General features: G+C 40.7%; 1 protein-coding gene and 1 pseudogene across 2 annotated transcripts in view; one reads left to right on the top strand and one right to left on the bottom strand.

Annotated features, from left to right (window-relative positions):
• Window positions 1–18088, bottom strand: part of LOC116862151 (protein FAM122A-like) — a 70241-nt gene that overhangs the window by 6500 nt on the left and 45653 nt on the right. The gene's annotated exons all lie outside the window — the stretch shown is intronic.
• Window positions 7964–8552, top strand: LOC116862163 (annotated as a pseudogene).

Below are 18088 nucleotides of genomic sequence, written 5' to 3'. Positions count from 1 at the left end.
ATTGACTGCTGGACTCACTCTCCCAGTGACCTTCTGCAGCACCTGCTCTGCCAATCCCCAGTCCTGTGAAAACCCCACCGTCCATCCTCTCCAACCCCCACTCCCCGGCTGCTAGCTTTTGCTGGAGAAGGTCATGAAGTTGGCTCCGCTACAAAGCCAGGCCAGCCAGCCTCAGCGGGGCCCCAAGGGCTGCAAGGCAATCCTTTTATATATCTGTATCAAATTTCTCCAAGTGATTGTTCCAAATCCTCTCCCTCTCCTCAGATCCCCTATCCATCCCCCTCCACCTGACCCCTCAGTAGGGGGCCTGCTTTGAATTTCAGTGATAGGACTCAGGTCATGGGGCAGGAACTCCCTCCCTTCTCCCTCTTCCCCTTGCCCTTCCCCAGTTCTCTGCCTTTCTCCTACCCCTCAACCACATGGGGATGAGAGTCTTCCTCCTCAAGGTTGCCTCTTCCACTGGTGCCCTTGACACTAGGTTCTCCTGCTCTCTCCTGCACTTGGTTCCAGGAGCCATTCTCTTTCCCTTGGGGAAAGCTCCCCCTTCCCACTGGTGTTCCTCCTCTCAGTCTAGAAACACTTCCCACAAATCTGTGTTGCTGCTCTACACTACCACCAAACTTGTAAAATGTAGTCATCTTTAAAATTACACAAATAATTCCTGCCTCCTGGTGGCACTTCCTCCTTCTGAGTCAGCCCCCAAATTTAACACAAAAATCAGAAAATTATAAGCAGAAAGAAGAGAAAAGCCACCCACAATTGCATCAGCCTACTGTTACTATTTTGATATATTTCTTTCCAAGCTTTTCATACATACATCTATATATTTATATATCTATATGTACTTTTTAGAGATTTTATTTGTTTTTCAGAGAGAGAGAGAGAGAGCAAGCACGAGCAGAGGGGAGGGACAAAGGGAGAAGCAGGCTCTCCGCTGAGCAAGGAGCCCAGTGTGGGACTCATCCCAGGACTCCAGGGTCATGACCTGAGCCAAAGGCAGACGCTTAACCGACTGAGCCACCCAGGCGCCCCCATATGTATTTTTCCTTACAAAAGCGGATCATAGTGCACACATTGTTTGTCATAGTACATTTCAGACATCTCAGCTTTGCTACTTATTAGCTGTCTGACCCTGGATACGTAAATTCACTTCCCTGAATCCATTTCCTCCTGTGTAAAATAAAGACAATTATAGTAACTACCTCACAGGGCTGTTATGAGGATTAAATGAGATAAAAATATATAAAAACAGTTTTCACAGTGCCTGAATTAATGCTAGCTATGACGATCATCCCACATCAATAAACGTAGCGCCACATAATAATTTAATGAGTTCTGTCAGTGCTGTGTCTAATAGGAGTGAAGAAAGCACCACAATGAGTCACCAACACACACTCATTTGGCATATGAGCAAGTGTATCTGTCGGATAAACTCTGACAAGCAGAATTACTCATTCAAAGGCTACGCGCATCTATAATTTTGATGGATGGTGCCAAATTGCCCTCCAGCATGTGGGAGTTACTGTGATTTCTCAAACTTAACTCTGATTGATGGATATCGAGGGTGTCTCAAATTCTTCATGGATACAAACTCAGACTGTGATGAACATTCTTATAACCAAATCTTTGCATAGATCCATGATCATTTATTCAGGGTGGCGGCAAGAGCGTAAGTAAATGCACAGAGATGGGGGAGCAAATGGTAATGCTCAGGACACCGCTGGCATCAGTGACATACAGAGAGAATGACAAGAGGCAAGGCTGGAAAACAGCAGGACCAGATTATAAAGGATGGCCAATGCCACGGTCATTCAGTCTGTTGGTTATCAAGCGTCTGCCTTTGGCTCGAGTCACGATCCCAGGGTCCTAGGATGGAGCCCCGCATTGGGTTTCCTGCTCGGCAGGGAGTCTGCTTCTCCCTCTCCCACTCCCCCAGCTTGTGTTCCCTCTCTCGCTGTGTCTCTCTCTCTCTCAAATAAATAAATGAAATCTTAAACAAGATTAAAATTGTGTGCTTTGGACTTGCCAGGTAGCTGAGCGAATTGTGCACAGCAGATAAGTCTGTCTTCACAATAACTCCATGCTACAGGTGCCACTATCATCCCCAGGGTGAAACTTGGACACCACATAACCCTCCCAAGTCTCAGCTTGCTCCTAAACAAATGGTAACAATAATGGGGATAAAGGCAGAAGGCCCATGGCTTCTGTCCACTCTTCGTTGTGCTGGGGGAGCACTGGAGAGGGGAAAGGAAAGGGACGGAAGCTCTCAGCTACATCATCCCCTGACCACTGCCCCCCCAAATTCAAACGACTAATGTTAGAACTAAATTAATGCTTTAAAATACAAACAACCCTCCCTGGGGTTAAATGCACTGGTCACCTTAAATTTTTTGTGAAGAACTTTAATCTGAACGTCCCCATTGATTTCAGACTTGCTAGGATGGGAGGTTTCCTTTTTCATTTCCGTGTAGTTAATGTACAGTGTTGTATTAGTTTCAGATGTACAAGACAGGGACCCAACACTTCCATACATCTCCCGGGGCTCCTCGCGACAAATGCTCTCCTCAATCCCCACCCCCTAGTTCCCCCAGGCCCCCGCCCACCTCCACCCTGGTAAGGAGCAGCGTGTTCTTTACAGTTAAGAGTCTTTTGGTTTGTCTCTTTGGTGTTCTGTTTGCTTATTTTGCTTCTTAAATTCCACATCTGAGTGAAATCCTATGGTATCTGTCTTTCTCTGACTGACTTACTTCATTATACCCTCTAGCTCCATCCATGTCATTGCAAATGGTAAAATTTCATGCTTTTTTATGACTGAGTAATATCCCATTGCACACACGTATGTGTGTATTCACACCACATCTTTATCCATTCATCTATCGATGGACACTTGGGTTGTTCCCACATCTTGGCTATTGTAGATAATGCTGCTATAAACATAGGGGTGCACGTATCCCTTCAAATTAGTGTTTTTGTATTCTTTGGGTAAATACCCAGTAGTGATAGTACTGGATCATAGGGTGGTTCTATTTTTTTTAAGATTATTTATTTACTTATTTAAGAGAGAGAGAGAGAGCATGAGCCAGGGGAGGGGCAGAGAAACAAACTCCCCACTGAGCAGAGAGCCCGACATGGGGCTTGACCCCAGGACGCTGGGATCATGACCTGAGCCACAGGCAGATGCTTAACCCACTGAGCCACTCAGACGCCCGGGTAGTTCTATTTTTAACTTTGTGAGGAACCTCTGTACTGTTTTCCACACTGAATGTATGAGTTGGCGTTCCCACCAAGTGTATGAGGGTTCCTTTTCTTCACATGGGATGGGAGTTTTGATTAGGAGAGGGAAGAAGATGAGCCCCTGGAACATCGGCCCCAGCCCCTTTTGGCAGAGGGCAAACGTGGGTAGACACCAGTGGAGGAAGGGAGGCCAGCACCCGGGCAGCTGGAGGGAAACAGGCAGCAGAAAGCAAGGTGGGCAGAAACAGGGACAAACTATGTCAACTTGAATTTCCTCCACTTTACATCCTTTGGGGGAAAGAAGCAGAATATAAACACACTAAATGATACATCAGTTCAGACACAGTGACCGGGTTCTCTTAACCTGCTTGGTCTCTTGAAGCAGACTCCTGCTGTTGAACTTCCTGCGGAGGGTGTTCTGTTTCTAAAAACCAAAGCCATTCCGTTCACAGGAAACGACAGGGGACTCTGAACCACCCAACTGAAGAATCTGAACCAGAGGTATGCTTTTCCCTGGTTTCAGTGACCACTGACGACTAATTCCACAAAGTCACACAGAAGAGTCCAGGTTCTGTGACAGGCATACAACTAAGGAAAGGTCAATATAATACAGTAATTCCAGGACATGCGCATTGGTGCAGCCCTTCAACGTTTGGTGTAAATAATATTTTTAAATGTCTTAGAGAAAATGGGAAGTGAAAGAAAAGCTTCTCACGGAAACAAAAAAGTGAGGCGCAGAAGGGGTTGGTTTTCTGGTGCATGGCAGGTATTGGCAAATGACCTCAAATAGCCCCCAAATGTGATGTGTTAATGCGGGTCCTGGATCACAGAGGAAAACGGTACTAAGTCTGTTTTGTACAGACCGTCTATGATCGGAGAGAAATCCCTAGAGGTAAGCACACTACTCCTGATTTCATAATGTAGAAAAGAAGAGATCAAAAGTGCTTTAGTCGACAGTCTGGTGAATGGGGCACCACATTTTCTAGTACACGAATGGCTTCCTTTTCCTGCCCAGCATTCGAGGAGTCCCAGACAAGACTCAAACAACCCTGGCTCAAGTGAGATTAGCAAAGCTTGTTGCTTGGTAACATGTATTCTATAAACCCTCGGATCTTGGGTAAGGTCAAACAGACCAAGTACATCAAGAGTTTTGTTTTGTTTTTTTAAAAAAATTATTTTCTTGTCACCAAGATCCAAAGGCTGATTCCATGCTTCATAGTTTTCCAGATACCCACAGCCCCTAACCAACAGGACACTGGCAAATATCTCTGAAGTCAGACTCTTCTCTTGCCGTTAAGTGAGGGAGGTTGGGAGGCCACATACACGTTTACTACGTCACTGGGAGCTTAGTAGGCCACAGCTTCTCTTTGAGTATGATTTATCTATGAATTTATCTCAAAATTAACTAAAAGAAGTGGGAAGTCATATGAAGTTATTCCTAAGAGTTTTAGAAGACTCTGGAGAAAGGTCAGTTTAGGGGCACCTGAGTGGCTCAGTGGGTTAAGCCTCTGCCTTCAGCTCGGGTCATGATCTCAGGGTCTTGGGATCGAGCCCCACATTAGGCTCTGCTCAGCAGGGAGCCTGCTTCCCCCCTCTCTCTGCCTGCCTCTCTGCCTACTTGTGATCTCTGTCTGTCAAATAAATAAATAAAATCTTTAAAAAAAGAAAGGTCAGTTTATTTTCTAAATCAACTGGGATTATCTTTTGAAGGAAGTATGCCCTTTAGCTGATCATTTTAAATGGTAATGAGTAATTGCATTTGGCCAAATAACAAAACCCAAGATCTGCAAGGAAATTTTTTGAAACAAATATAATCTAATGAAAACTTTCTATTTTTAATTTTTTCAATGAACATTTTTAAAATAAAATAAACATATTTGAACATATTTCCTTACTTTCACTGATGGCTTTCCTATCCTAAGTAACAGTTAACACAACAAATCCTTTAGAAAGCAGGATCTCAAAATGAAAACATTTTAAATGAACCACACACATGAACTACTTAAATGAACATGCACTGCTGGTGGGAATATAAAATGGTGACATCACGTTGGAAAACAGCTGGGAATTTCTTAATAAAGTTACACATGCACTCACCATTATAATATACCAATTCTGCTAGGTATTTACTCAAGAGAAATTAAAATATACATCCACACAGAAGTTAAAACTCAAATATTTATAGCAGCTTTATTCATAATGGCCCCCAATTGGAAACAACCCATATGGGCTTCGAAAGGTGAAGAAATTATGCCTTATACATATAATGAAATATGACTCAGCAATAAAACGTAAAGAACTACTGATATGGGAAGCAGCATGGATGGTCTAAGGACATTCTAAGCAAAACCAGCCAGACACAAAAGACTATATACTACATGATTAAATATGCACGTGAAATTTTATAAAAGAGAATCTAATCTATAGTGATAAAGAAAAGGAGGTCAGTGATGACCTGAAGCCAGCAGTGGGGGTGGACAGTAACTACAAAGGGGCATTTTCCATGGCAATGGAAGTGGTCTATACCTGGATTGCAAGCTTAAAATGGGTGCAATCTGTGATAAATATGAAAATTATATCTCAATAAAGTTGATTTTATGAATTACTGTAAATGGAAAACTCTTAAAAAGTTGAAGAGTTTTGGGGCACCTGGGTGGCTCAGTGGGTTAAAGCCTCTGCCTTCGGCTCAGGTCATGATCCCAGAGTCCTGGGAAGGAGCCCCAAATCAAGCTCTCTGCTCGGCAGGGAGCCTGCTTCCTTCTCTCTCTCTGCCTGCCTCTCTGCCCACTTGTGATCTCTGTCTGTCAAATAAATAAATAAAATCTTTTTAAAAAAAGTTGAAGACTTTTAAAAATATTTTTCTGATTTTTAATTTATTTTTTATGTTCTTTAAATAATTTCTCTGCCCAATGTGGGGCTCAAACTCACAACAACAAGATCGAGAGTCACATCTTGGGGTGCCTGGGTGGCTCATTGGGTTAAAGCCTCTGCCTTCGGCTTAGGTCATAATCCCAGGGTCCTGGGATTGAGCCCCACATCGGGCTCTCTGCTCAGCAAGGAACCTGCTTCCCCCATCTCTCTCCACCTGCCTCTCTGCCTACTTGTGATCTCTCTCTCTCTGTGTGTCAAATAAATAAGTAAAATCTTAAAAAAAAAAAAAGAGAGAGAGTCACATCCCTACCGAACTGAGCCAGCAAGGTACCCCCCAAAGTTGAAGATTTAAAGTTACTTTTAGCAAGTATACGTATTAAACATCCTGTGTAAACTATGCACCAAGACACAGTCCCTACAATGGGGGAAACTATTCTCTTAAAAAAGAAACAGTGTGGAGGTTCCTCAAAAAATTAAAAATAGTGTCTTTTGTTGCTGGGAAAATTGGACAGCTATGTGTAGAAGAATGAAACTCGACTCTTCTCTTACACCATACACAAAGGTAAACTTGAAATGGATAAAAGACCTCAATGTGAGGCAGGAATCCATCAGAATCCTAGAGGAGAACATAGGCAGTAACCTCTTCAACATCAGCCACCACAACTTCTTTCAAGACATGTCTCCAAAGGCAAAGGAAACAAAAGCGAAAATGAATTTTTGGGACTTCATCAAGATCAAAAGCTTCTGCACAGCAACGGAAACAGTCAACAAAACAAAGATGCAACCCACAGAATAGGAAAAGATATTTGCAAATGACACTACGGACAAAGGGGTGATATCCAAGATCTGTAAAGAACACCTCAAATTCAACACACACAAAACAGATAATCATGTCAAAAAATGGGCAGAAGACATGAATAGACACTTCTCCAAAGAAGACATACAAATGGCTAACAGACACCTGAAAAAATGTTCATCCTCATTAGCCATCAGGGAGATTCAAATCAAAACCACATTGAGATACCACCTTATACCAGTTAGAATGGCCAAAATCAACAACACAGTAAACAACATGTGTTGGAAAGGATGTGGACAAAGGAGAACCCTCTTATACTGTTGGTAGGAATGCAAGGTGGTACAGCCACTTTGGAAAACAGTGTGGAGATTCCGCAAAAAATTAAAAATAGAGCGACTCTATGACTCAGCAATTGCACTCCTGGGTATTTACCCTAAAGATACAGATGTAGTGAAAAGAATGTTCATAGCAGCAATGTCCACAATAGCCAAACTGTAGAGAGAGCCAAGACGCCTTTCAACAGTAAAGAATATCTTAATATCTTTAATCTTTATCTTCAATAAAGAAGATGTGGTCCATATACACAATGGAGTATTACTCAGCCTTCAGAAAGGATGAATACCCAACTTTTGCATCAACATGGATGGGACTGGAGGGGATTATGCTGAGTGAAATAAGTCAAGCAGAGAAAGTCTATTATCATATGGTCTCACTTATATATGGAACATAAGGAATAGCATGGAGGACATTAGGAGAAGGAAAGAAAAAGTGATGGGGGAGGATATTGGAAGGGAAGACAAACCATGAGAGACTGTGGACTTCGAGAAACAAACTGGGGGTTTGTGGCGGGGGGGGGATGGGTGAGCACAGTGATGGGTATTAAGGAGGGCACAGATTGCACGGAGCACTGGGTGTTATACACAAACAATGAATCATGGAACACTACATCAAAAACTAATGATGTACTGTATGGTGACTAACATAACACAGTAAAAAAAAAAATGGAAATGCACAACATGAAGTGGCTGAGTGGGGCAGTGGCAGCAGCCTTGTGGATCAGCAATGCAGATCTTTGCGAAGACCTGATGGGCAAGATGGTCACCCTTGAGGCTGAGCCCAGTGACATCATTTTTTAAAAAAGATTTATTTGTCAGAGAGAGAGAGAGCGCACATGCACAAGCTGGGGGAGCGGCAGGCAGAGGGAGAAGCAGGTTTCCTGCTGAGCAAGGAGACTGATGCAGGACTCGATCCCAGGATCCCTGGATCATGACCCGAGCTGAAGGCAGATGCTCAACCAACTGAGCCACTGAGGCGCCCCACCCAGGGACATCATTAAGAATGTCAAAGCCAAAATCCAAGACAAGGAGGGCATCCCTCCTGACCAGCAGCATCTGACTTTTACGGGCAAACAGCTGGAGGATGGCCACACTCTCTTGGGCTGTAATATGCAGAAAGAGTTCGCCTTGCACTTGGTGCTTCACCTGTGGGGCGGAATCCTCTGGCCTTCCCTCCACCAGCTGGCTCAGAAGCAACAACTGTGACAAGGTGATCTGCCGTGAGTGTTATTCTCATCTGCACCCCAGTGCTGTCAACGGCCGCCAAGAAAAAGTGTGGCCACACCAACGACCTGTGCTGCATGAAGGTCAAATAAGGCCCCTCCGCTGGCTTAGTTTGCCTGCAGGCCAGCCTCTTGCCCAAGCCTCAAGGCCCTGTGGCCTCAATAAAGCTTGACTTTCATTGCCTGGAGCAGTGAAACAAACCAGCCAACAAACAAAACAACCAAGCACACAGGCACAGGTGCATGGTGGAAGGCACTGGGCTAATGCTGTTTGGGGCTGGTATATACAGTTTACCAGGATCTTTTCAATAGTGCCTGCCACGTGGGAGGCATGGCACCAGGGTTAAAAGGCAAAGGATTCATTAGGCTGGAAAGAAGACCAATGTACAGACTAGGTTGGTCAGGGACCTGGGATCCTATCAAGGCCAAGAAATGATATTCCACACCACCATGAATCCTGGCTTGTCACTGTCATCTTGTTAGGGGACTCTCAAGAGAGAGGATGCAGCTTGACCTTGTCCAAAAACTGGAACCAACGATTGGGGAAAAGAGTAGAAAATGGTATAGGACAAGAGGTTCTTCAATTCCTTGGCCAGACTGCAGGGATTCTCTTGCTGTCCCCATCAGCATGAAAGCGCTTCTCATACTCCTTTCAGTGCTTGATAAAAAGTTCTACTAAACTTTTTAATAAATGCCGAAGACTGGGTAAGGAACTGATCTGGAATATTTTATTCATCTATATAGCTTAGAAATTAAAAGATGGGAAAATAGCTAATTCAGTATCTCTCATACATAATCTTATGACAGGATTCCGAGTACAGTCACACTGAACTGGGAAGTATTCAGAAATTACTTTTTTAATTAGAGAAATCGAATATCACAGTTTTTAAGGAAGCAATCATGAGATGGGAAAAGAAACACGTGGAGTGTTGTGGTCATTTCTGGGTACCACACTTGAAGGATATTGACAAACTGGAAAATGTTCAGAAGCCAATGGCGAGGATGGTAGAAGGTTTAGAAACCATCTCATAAAGACTAGGATGGAAACCTAGAGGAGAAAGATGGTATTTGGCTCTTGCCAAATACCTGGTGATGGACACTTGGGCTGTTGCCACCTTTTGGCTATCGTGAATGATGCTGCAAGGAACATCAGCATACAAGTATCTGTTTGAGTGCTGGTTTTCAAGGAGTGGAAATCTTGGATCATACAATAATTCTATGTTTAATATTTCGAGGAACCGCCAAATTGTTTTCCACAGTCACTGCATGATTTGACATTCTAACCAGCAATGTACAAGGGTCCTATTTCTCCACATCCTCACCAATACTTGTTACTAGGGGCTGGATTTTGTTTCTTTTGCGGCCTTCCCTGTGACAAATTGGGACCAAATGATGGAAGGTAGATTTCAGTTCATTATCAGGAAACATTTTTGAATGAGCAGAACTTTCTGATAGTTGAAAGGCCCTTTGACTCTCCTTCAGTGAAAGTTCAAACAGAAGTAAGCGAAGAGTCCAATAAGAGTGGAAAGGAGTCCCGATCCTCTCATCCCCTCCCTCGTATAATTAATAGCTGCAGATAGGTTCCTAAAATATACTTATTTTAACTTCTATTATTTCTTGATTATACAAGTAACCAATATTCCATGTGGAAAAATATGAAAATACAGACAGGCAAAGAGAAAAATAAATGAAAACAAAATCATCCATCTTCTCACCACCCAGAGACTTAAGCATTTTGGCATACAGCCTCACAAACCTTTTTCTGTTATATATCCATATAAAATACATACATATACTTTTTAAAAACAAAAATGAAATCCCATTAATCACACTGCTTTTTTACTTTACAATATAGTATAAACATCCTTCCATGTCAAGTGATATATGACCATGTCATCACTCTTAATGGGTACACAGATTTCCATGGAATGAATGTACTGTAATTTGTTTAACCCAGTGTTTTCCAAAGGGTCTACATAACATAAATCTTACAAGATGACCCTCAAAAACAAGAACTTAACTTAAACAGTTTAAAAATGCTTCACACCGTATCTCTTTATCTCTTTTGTTGGGCTTTCACAGTGTGAAAGAAATGATCTTAAATGATTTTCCTAAACCTACTTGACCGTAGACTCCTCATGGCCTTCCCCTTCTTTCATTCTTCAGGATACTTACTTATTCACATTTGATAAAACACCCTGAGGAATGGTGGCTTAACTCATCCTTTAGGGTTAAATACTAGGGTTTTTGTTCTTTTACACAGAACTTGCCATTTTAAATACTTTTAAGTATGCAATTCTGTGGCATTGATTACATTAACAATGTGCAACCATTCCCGCTATCTAATTCCAAAACTTTTTCATCATCCCAAGCAGAAATTTTAAACATTATGAATAACTCTCCAGGGGCCCCTGGGTGGCTCAGTGGGTTAAAGCCTCTGCCTTACGGCTCAGGTCAAGATCCCAGGATCCTGGGATCAAGCCCCACATCGGGCTCTCTGATTGGCAGGGAGCCTTGCTTCCCTTCCTCTCTCTCTACCTGCCTCTCTGCCTATTTGTGATCTCTGTCTGTCAAATAAGTAAATAAAATCTTTTTAAAAAATTAAAAAAAAAGAATAATTCTCCATTCCTCCTCCCACCAGCCCCTAGTAACCTGTAATCTGTTCTATCTCTATGAATTTGTCTATTTTAAATAGCTCATGTAAGTGGAGTCATGCAATATTTGTCCTTTTGCATCTGGCTTATTTCACTTAGCATGTTTTCAAGTTTCATCCAGGTGGTAGTATGTACCAGAACATCATTCCTTTTTATAGCTAAACAATATCCCATTGTATGTATCAAACACATTTTCATCCATTTATCTTGTGATGGACACTTGGGTTGTTGCCACCTTTTGGCTATTGTGAATAATGCCACAAGGAACACTAGCATACCAGTGTCTGAGGCCTAGTTTTCAAGCAGAATTGCTGGGTCTTATGACGACTGTATGTTATCACAGAGTTTAATATTTTGTGGATGTTTAATATATTTTGTGTGTTTAATATTTTGAGGAACTGCCAAGTGTTTTCCATTGTCACTGCATTATTTTCCATTCCAAACAGCAACGTATAAGGGTCCTATTTCTCCACAACTGCATGAATACTTGTTACTCTCTTTTTTATTCTAGCCAACCTGGTGGGTATGAAGGGATCTCTCTCTGTGGTTTTGATCTGCATGTCCCTAATGACTTAAGAAGTGGAACATCTTTTCATGGGCTTATTGGCCATATGTATATCTTCTTTGGAGACATGTCTATTCATAAAGTCATTTGCCCATATTTTAGTTGGGTTCTTTGTATTTTTGTGGCTGAGTTGTAAGACTTCTTTATATACTCGAGATTAAACTCTTCAGATACGATTTACGAATATTTTTTGTCACTCTATAGGATATGTTTTTCACGGTCTTGTTAATGACCTTTCATGCACACAAGTTCTTAATTTTGATAAAGTTCCACTTATCTATTTTCTTTTGTTGCTCATGTTTTTAGTGACATAGCTAAGAATCCACCACCAAATCCAAGGTCATAAAGATTTACCCCTGTATTCTTCCTAAGAACTTAATGGTTTTAGCTCTTAATGTTTAGCTTGTTAATCTATTTTGAGTTAATTTTTTGTATATGGTGTGAGGTAGGAGTCCAACTTCATTATCTGGTATGTGGATATTCAGTCGCTCTAGCACCATCTGTTAAAAACATTACATTTTTCACACCTACAAATGACATTACAGTAAACATCCTTTTCAACCTGTTCCATATTTTTCCCTAAGAAAAAATTCTAGAAGAACTGCTATATCAAAAGATATGCACATTTTGAAGGCCCGTGATACATCCTACCAAACTCCCTCCAGAAAGGACATTAAGAACACACCACAGGGAATTCAAACGCCAGTTTCACCAAACTCTCAACAGCCATGTGTACTACAAACAAATTTTAAATCTCTGCTAATCAATGTGGCATGGGAATGTATTCTAATTAAAGTTTAAGAGAGTTTTAGCTGAACTTGCCTTAACAGCCCTAACATGCTAGCCTCAGCACCTTCCTTTCCAAAGGCTTCACACTTATGAAAAGATTATCTAAGAATAGGACTCGATGTAAACCACTGCAGAGTTGAATATAAGTCTAGTTAAGCAAGGAAACTAAACCTCCCCTCTCGTAAGAGTGGGGTTAGAAATGGAAAGTATAATTAGGTTCCTCCACGGGATAATGTAATTTCAAAATATTTCCTTCCTCAGCACAAAGTCACAAACCAGCTGCTTGCGACTTTCAAGTGTGTCCTTTTTTTTTGTTTGTGTTCAGGGGAGAGTTACCAAGCACAAGAGCCAGGCCATGAAACCAACTAAACTGAAGTTAGAGGGTTTTTCTTAGAGCCATATAATGACTATCAAGGAAAAAGAAAAACGATTTTGCTGGTAGTCTGTTTTCGTACTAGTCAAGCACTTCTGAATGTGAATTGTGCCTGAGTTTTTACAGTTGATGTAGCTTTTTTTGCCCTGTCTCTTTTGCGTCTCTGAAACAGACATACCAAGTGTATCTTTATTTTGTTTTGTCTCAAGCTGTAGTTATTAGAAAGAAAATTTTATGGTGAGTGCTTTGTCAGTGGGAACTTGTTATTAATATGGAAATCCTGAGAGGATCATTTATCCACACAAAACAAGAAACCAGGGGGAAATTAGCTTTCCACATTTCATCATAAAGCATGCATAATTCATAGAAGAGAGGAAACTATTGATGAGGCTGAACAAAATGAGTTTCTTGTTGCCAGAAAGAATAAAAATATTAGGCATAAAGCTCTCTAATTTCCTAAATATTTTCTTAAAGCTTTCTGAAGCTTAATGCCATCGTGACTTTCACTGTTACAGTAGCAAAGATGAAGGCAGATGATTTTACAGAATCAATAAAATTTTAAGAGGCAGAAAGGAGCTTGTAAAATACCTAGTTCGACTCTATTTTACTTATTGGAAATCTGAAGTCCAGATCGGTGCAGCGACCTGTCAAAAGTCACAGAGAGTGAATGACCAGAGCTGGAGCCACAGGTCAGGTCTCCTGACTCTTGCACTCATAATGTTGTCTGGGCATTCCCTTAAAAGGCTGACATAAGTAGCTGTGTCACCAGTTTACTTTGCTGTCACTGATGCCACCGAGATCTCCAATCATATATCTGTATCTATATCTATATCTATATCTATATCTATATCTTATTGATCAGTTTACAGAATTCAGTTAATGTATTAATTTTATTATTAATTTAGCACATTTCTTCTGAGAGGCCATGGTCATTAAGTCTCCCACTATTAAGAAAGTTGAGCAAGATTCCAAGATTCCAATATGACAGATGACTCTTTCCACCCATATTTTATAGACATTTTTTAAAAGATTTTAAAAATTTATTTATTTGACAGAGATCACAAGTAGGCAGAGAGGCAGGCAGAGAGAGAGGGGAAAGCAGGATCCCCGCCGAGCAGAGAGCCTGATGTGGGGCTCGATCCCAGAACCCTGGGATCACGACCAGAGCCGAAGGCAGAGGCTTTAACACACGGAGCCACCCAGGCGCCCCTATTACAGACATTTTTAAAAAGCAATCTCATTGACTCTTGGGTTAAGAACCTCATCGGAAGAAATCTGTGAGATATCATGGAACTTAAGGGAAACAAAGCTACCTTTTTTGCCAGAGTATTTATTGTTTTCACCTTTTCTAAATGCACAGTTTCAACTGACAGGGAAGCCTACCTATATGATAGATTTTTCAAGCTCAACTTTTAAGATCTAAAATATTCAAAAACACTTGAGGCAAACTGTAATTAGTTTTCTCCATAGATATCCAAAGTACCATACATGCATTTTCATCACGGATATTTATATATAGTTGCTTCTAGGTGAATTTTAAAAATTCATTTAGGAGATGAGATTAAATATATCCTGTAGTGGGGGTAGTAATAATTCAAGGAGTGGGACAAAGATTAATGCCAAATTAGAATCTTAACTCATCTGCTTTTAATAGCTCATTTGATTTGCCTTGGTTCTAAAGATCCAATGAAACAGGCCACCTAGATACAAATTCCCATCTCATCCCCCCTTTTAACATAAGAACTTTCTGATAGTGAGAGATGACCAACAGCAGAATGAACAGTTGTGTGAGCAAAGTTCAATCATTACTACTGAAAATTTCAAACTAAGGCTAAAAGATTATTTGTTTGGAATTCTTAAAAGGATTTCTGCATTGAGAGGTAGCCTAAAAGGCTTCTAAAATCCTATCATTCCAATACTGTCCTTCTCTCCTACTTTCATAGTGCAAGGGTCCTTCCACATGTGTATCTGTAGTCATCTTATCTTAGACTGCCTGGTCTCAGTATTATTTTTGTACTTAACCTGCTTGAAGAGAGGGATGGTATTTTACTCATCTTCCTGTATTTTATAATTTTAAGTATAGTTTCCTGTACATAGAAAGTATTCATTAGACACTTAATTGAATATAATTGAAATTAGGAGCTTGATTGGTTGATTTACTTATTATAAATCTTCAGAACCATATTTTTTTCCCTGACCTGAGAATCTTATTACTACAGTGAATCTTCGTGTTAGGATAAATCTGCAGTGCTGCTCTCTCTTTTTTTAAAGATTTTATTTATTTATTTTTCAGAGAGAGAGTGAGAGAGAGCACAAGCAGGGGGAGAGAAAGGCAGAGGGAGAAGCAGACTCCCTGCTGAGCAGGGAGCCCAATGCAGGACTTGATCCCAGGACCCTGGGATCATAACCTGAGTCAAAGGCAGACACTTTACTGACTAGCCACCCAGGTGTCCCATGGAGTGCTGCTCTTTTATAACATTATAAGTAAAATAGGAATATTTGATTGAACATGAATACATATTAAGGCTTAAAAATGATGCTTTGAAAATATTTTTAAAATATACTTCCACTTTCATTTATCCTTTTATTGATAATGTGAAAACTAGCTTATCTGTCTGTAAATATAAATTTATATTTAGAAATGAGCATATTTTTATAATATATAAGAAGACATACCAATGCTATGTTCAATACAGTCACCTCTTATTCTCATATATTTTTAAATGGGTTATAAGATAGATGATTTGAAAAACTAACTTAAGAAAAATGGAACAAGTAAAATAAAAATCCCCAAGTATTCTGCTATGGGTTAAATTGTTGATTAAATTGTGGGTTAAATTGATGTTGAAGTCCTAAACCCCAGTATCTGCAAATGTGACCTTAGATGGAAACGGGGTTTTCGCAGATGTAATCAAGTTAACATGAAGTCATACTGGAGTAGCCTGGGCCCTGAATCCAGTGACCAGTGTCTTTGTAATAACCACATGAGAACACAGGAACACAGGGAAAAGCCTATACAATGACAGAGACAGAGACTGGAGTGATATGCCTGCAAGGCAAGGATGTCTGGCACCTGCCAGAAGCTACGAGAGAGAAATGAACAAATTCTGCCTCAGAGCCTCCAGAAGGAACCTACTCTGATGACACCTTGATCTTTGACTTGTAGCCTCGAGAACTGTGAGATTATCTACTTTGTTTAGGCTACCCAGTTTGTGGTACTTCGTTATGGCAGTCCTGGGAAACTAATACTTGTCTTTTTCTGTGAAAACTGACATGATGACTCCTTGGCAAGATTAGGATGACAAAATACAGTCTTACCGTAACTGAAAGTAATCAGCCACTCTGATAAGTGTGAGGTGATACCTCGTTTTGATTACGATTTCCCCGCCCAGCAACTGTACTACTAGGTATATACCCAGAGGATACAAAAATACTGATTTGAAGGGGCACATGCACCCTGGTGTTTACAGCAGCATTATCAACAATAGCCAAACTATAGGAAGAGCCAAAATGTCCATCAACTGATGAATGGATAAAGAAAATGTACCATATATATATAATGGAATATTAACCATTTGCGATGACATGGGTATATTAGGGTATATTATGCTAAGTAAAATAAGTTAATCAGAGAAAGACAAATACTATACAATGTCACTCACATGTAAAATTTAAGAAACGAAACAGCTGAACACTAAGGGGAAACGAAAGAGAGAGACAAACCATAAAACAGACACTTAACTATAGAGAACAAACTGAAGGTTGGTGGAGAGGAGGTGGGCAGGGGATGGGCTAAACGGATAATGGGCATTAAGGGGGGCACATGTTGTGAAGAGCACTGGGTGTTTTATGTAAGTGATGAGTCACTAAATTCTACTCCTGAAATTAATGTTACACTGTATGTTAACTAGAATTTAAATAAAAACTTGAAACAACAACAGAAGAGAAAAAAAAATCAACCACAAAAAATATCATGTAAAAGTTAGAACTACTTTGGTCTGAAAACCACTTAAGAAATGAAAAATCATTTAAGAAACAGATCCTCCCAATACAAAAGCTCAAAAGGCAACAGATCGGAAAACCAACTTCAAAATCCTTGATTCTGAGCATATTATAATAAGTTGTGGCATCCTGGAATACAACTAAAACAACAAAAATTAATCAAATAGGGTGAAACGAATTGTCTGAGTTGAAAGAGATGTGTTCACACTGTCAAGATTACCAAGATTTATTGATTAAAAGCTCTTTATGGGATGCCTGGCTGGCTCAGTTGGTTAAGCGTCTGCCTTCAGCTCAGGTCATGATCCCAGGGTCCTGGGATTGACTCCCACATCGGGCTCCTTGCTCAGCAGGGAGTCTGCTTCTCCCTCTGCCTGCTGCTCCCCCACTTGTGCATGCACTCTCTCTTTCTGACAAATGAATAAAATCTTTAAAAAATAAACAAAATAAAAGCTCTTTAAACAACTGATTAGTAGTCCCACCCACGCTGTTCACTTTCTCCATCCTTGGTCTTTGTTACCTGAATATTTTGCAAATCTTTTTTTTCTTTTTCCATTTTGCCCAAGTGTCAATGATACATGAGGACACCGCCTGTCACTGATCTACAGTTCCAGCAAGGAACATCACTGCAGTCCCACCTCAGCCCATGAGGGCCCCCATATATGTTCACAGTTGGTCCAGTAAGGGTCTGGCAAGTATAGAAGCCGAGTTACAAAGGCAATATTGATAGTTCACTTGTCCTTGGCCAAGTTGTAGAATCCTGTCCCACTTTCAGAGACTATCATGATCCCAGTCATCTCATAAATATTCATTTATTTGTAGGTGAACAAAATCTCCCCCCACATATCTAGCTATGCTAATCAATTCCACTGGGGTCACTGTCAAACAATTCTCTCTCTCTTTTTTTAAAGATTTTATTTATTTATTTATTTGAGAGAGAGGGAGCATGAGCGAGCAAGAGAGACTGCTGGAGCACCAGCAGAGGGAGAGGGAAAAGTAGGCTCCCCGCTTGGGCTCGATCCTAGCACCCTGGGATCATGACCTGAGCTGAAGGCAGAAGCTTAACCCACTGAGCCACCCAGGCGCCCCTGTCAAACAATTCTTGACACAACAGTCTTTTCTCATGTGGGGCATACTTACATCCAATTTTCCTCATTCTGATTATTTCTAATGACAAGGAAAAGCTTTTTATAAATATTTTAGATAACAATTCCTATTTCATTAGCTAAGGAAATTTAAACTAATTAGA

This window comes from Lontra canadensis, unplaced genomic scaffold (genome assembly GCF_010015895.1).
Source record: "Lontra canadensis isolate GAN:19392208 unplaced genomic scaffold, GSC_riverotter_1.0 scaffold223, whole genome shotgun sequence".
In the NCBI taxonomy this organism is placed as follows: Eukaryota; Metazoa; Chordata; class Mammalia; order Carnivora; family Mustelidae; genus Lontra; species Lontra canadensis.
The sequence above is the reverse complement of the archived record's forward strand: the minus strand, read 5'-3'. Positions and strand labels throughout refer to the sequence as shown.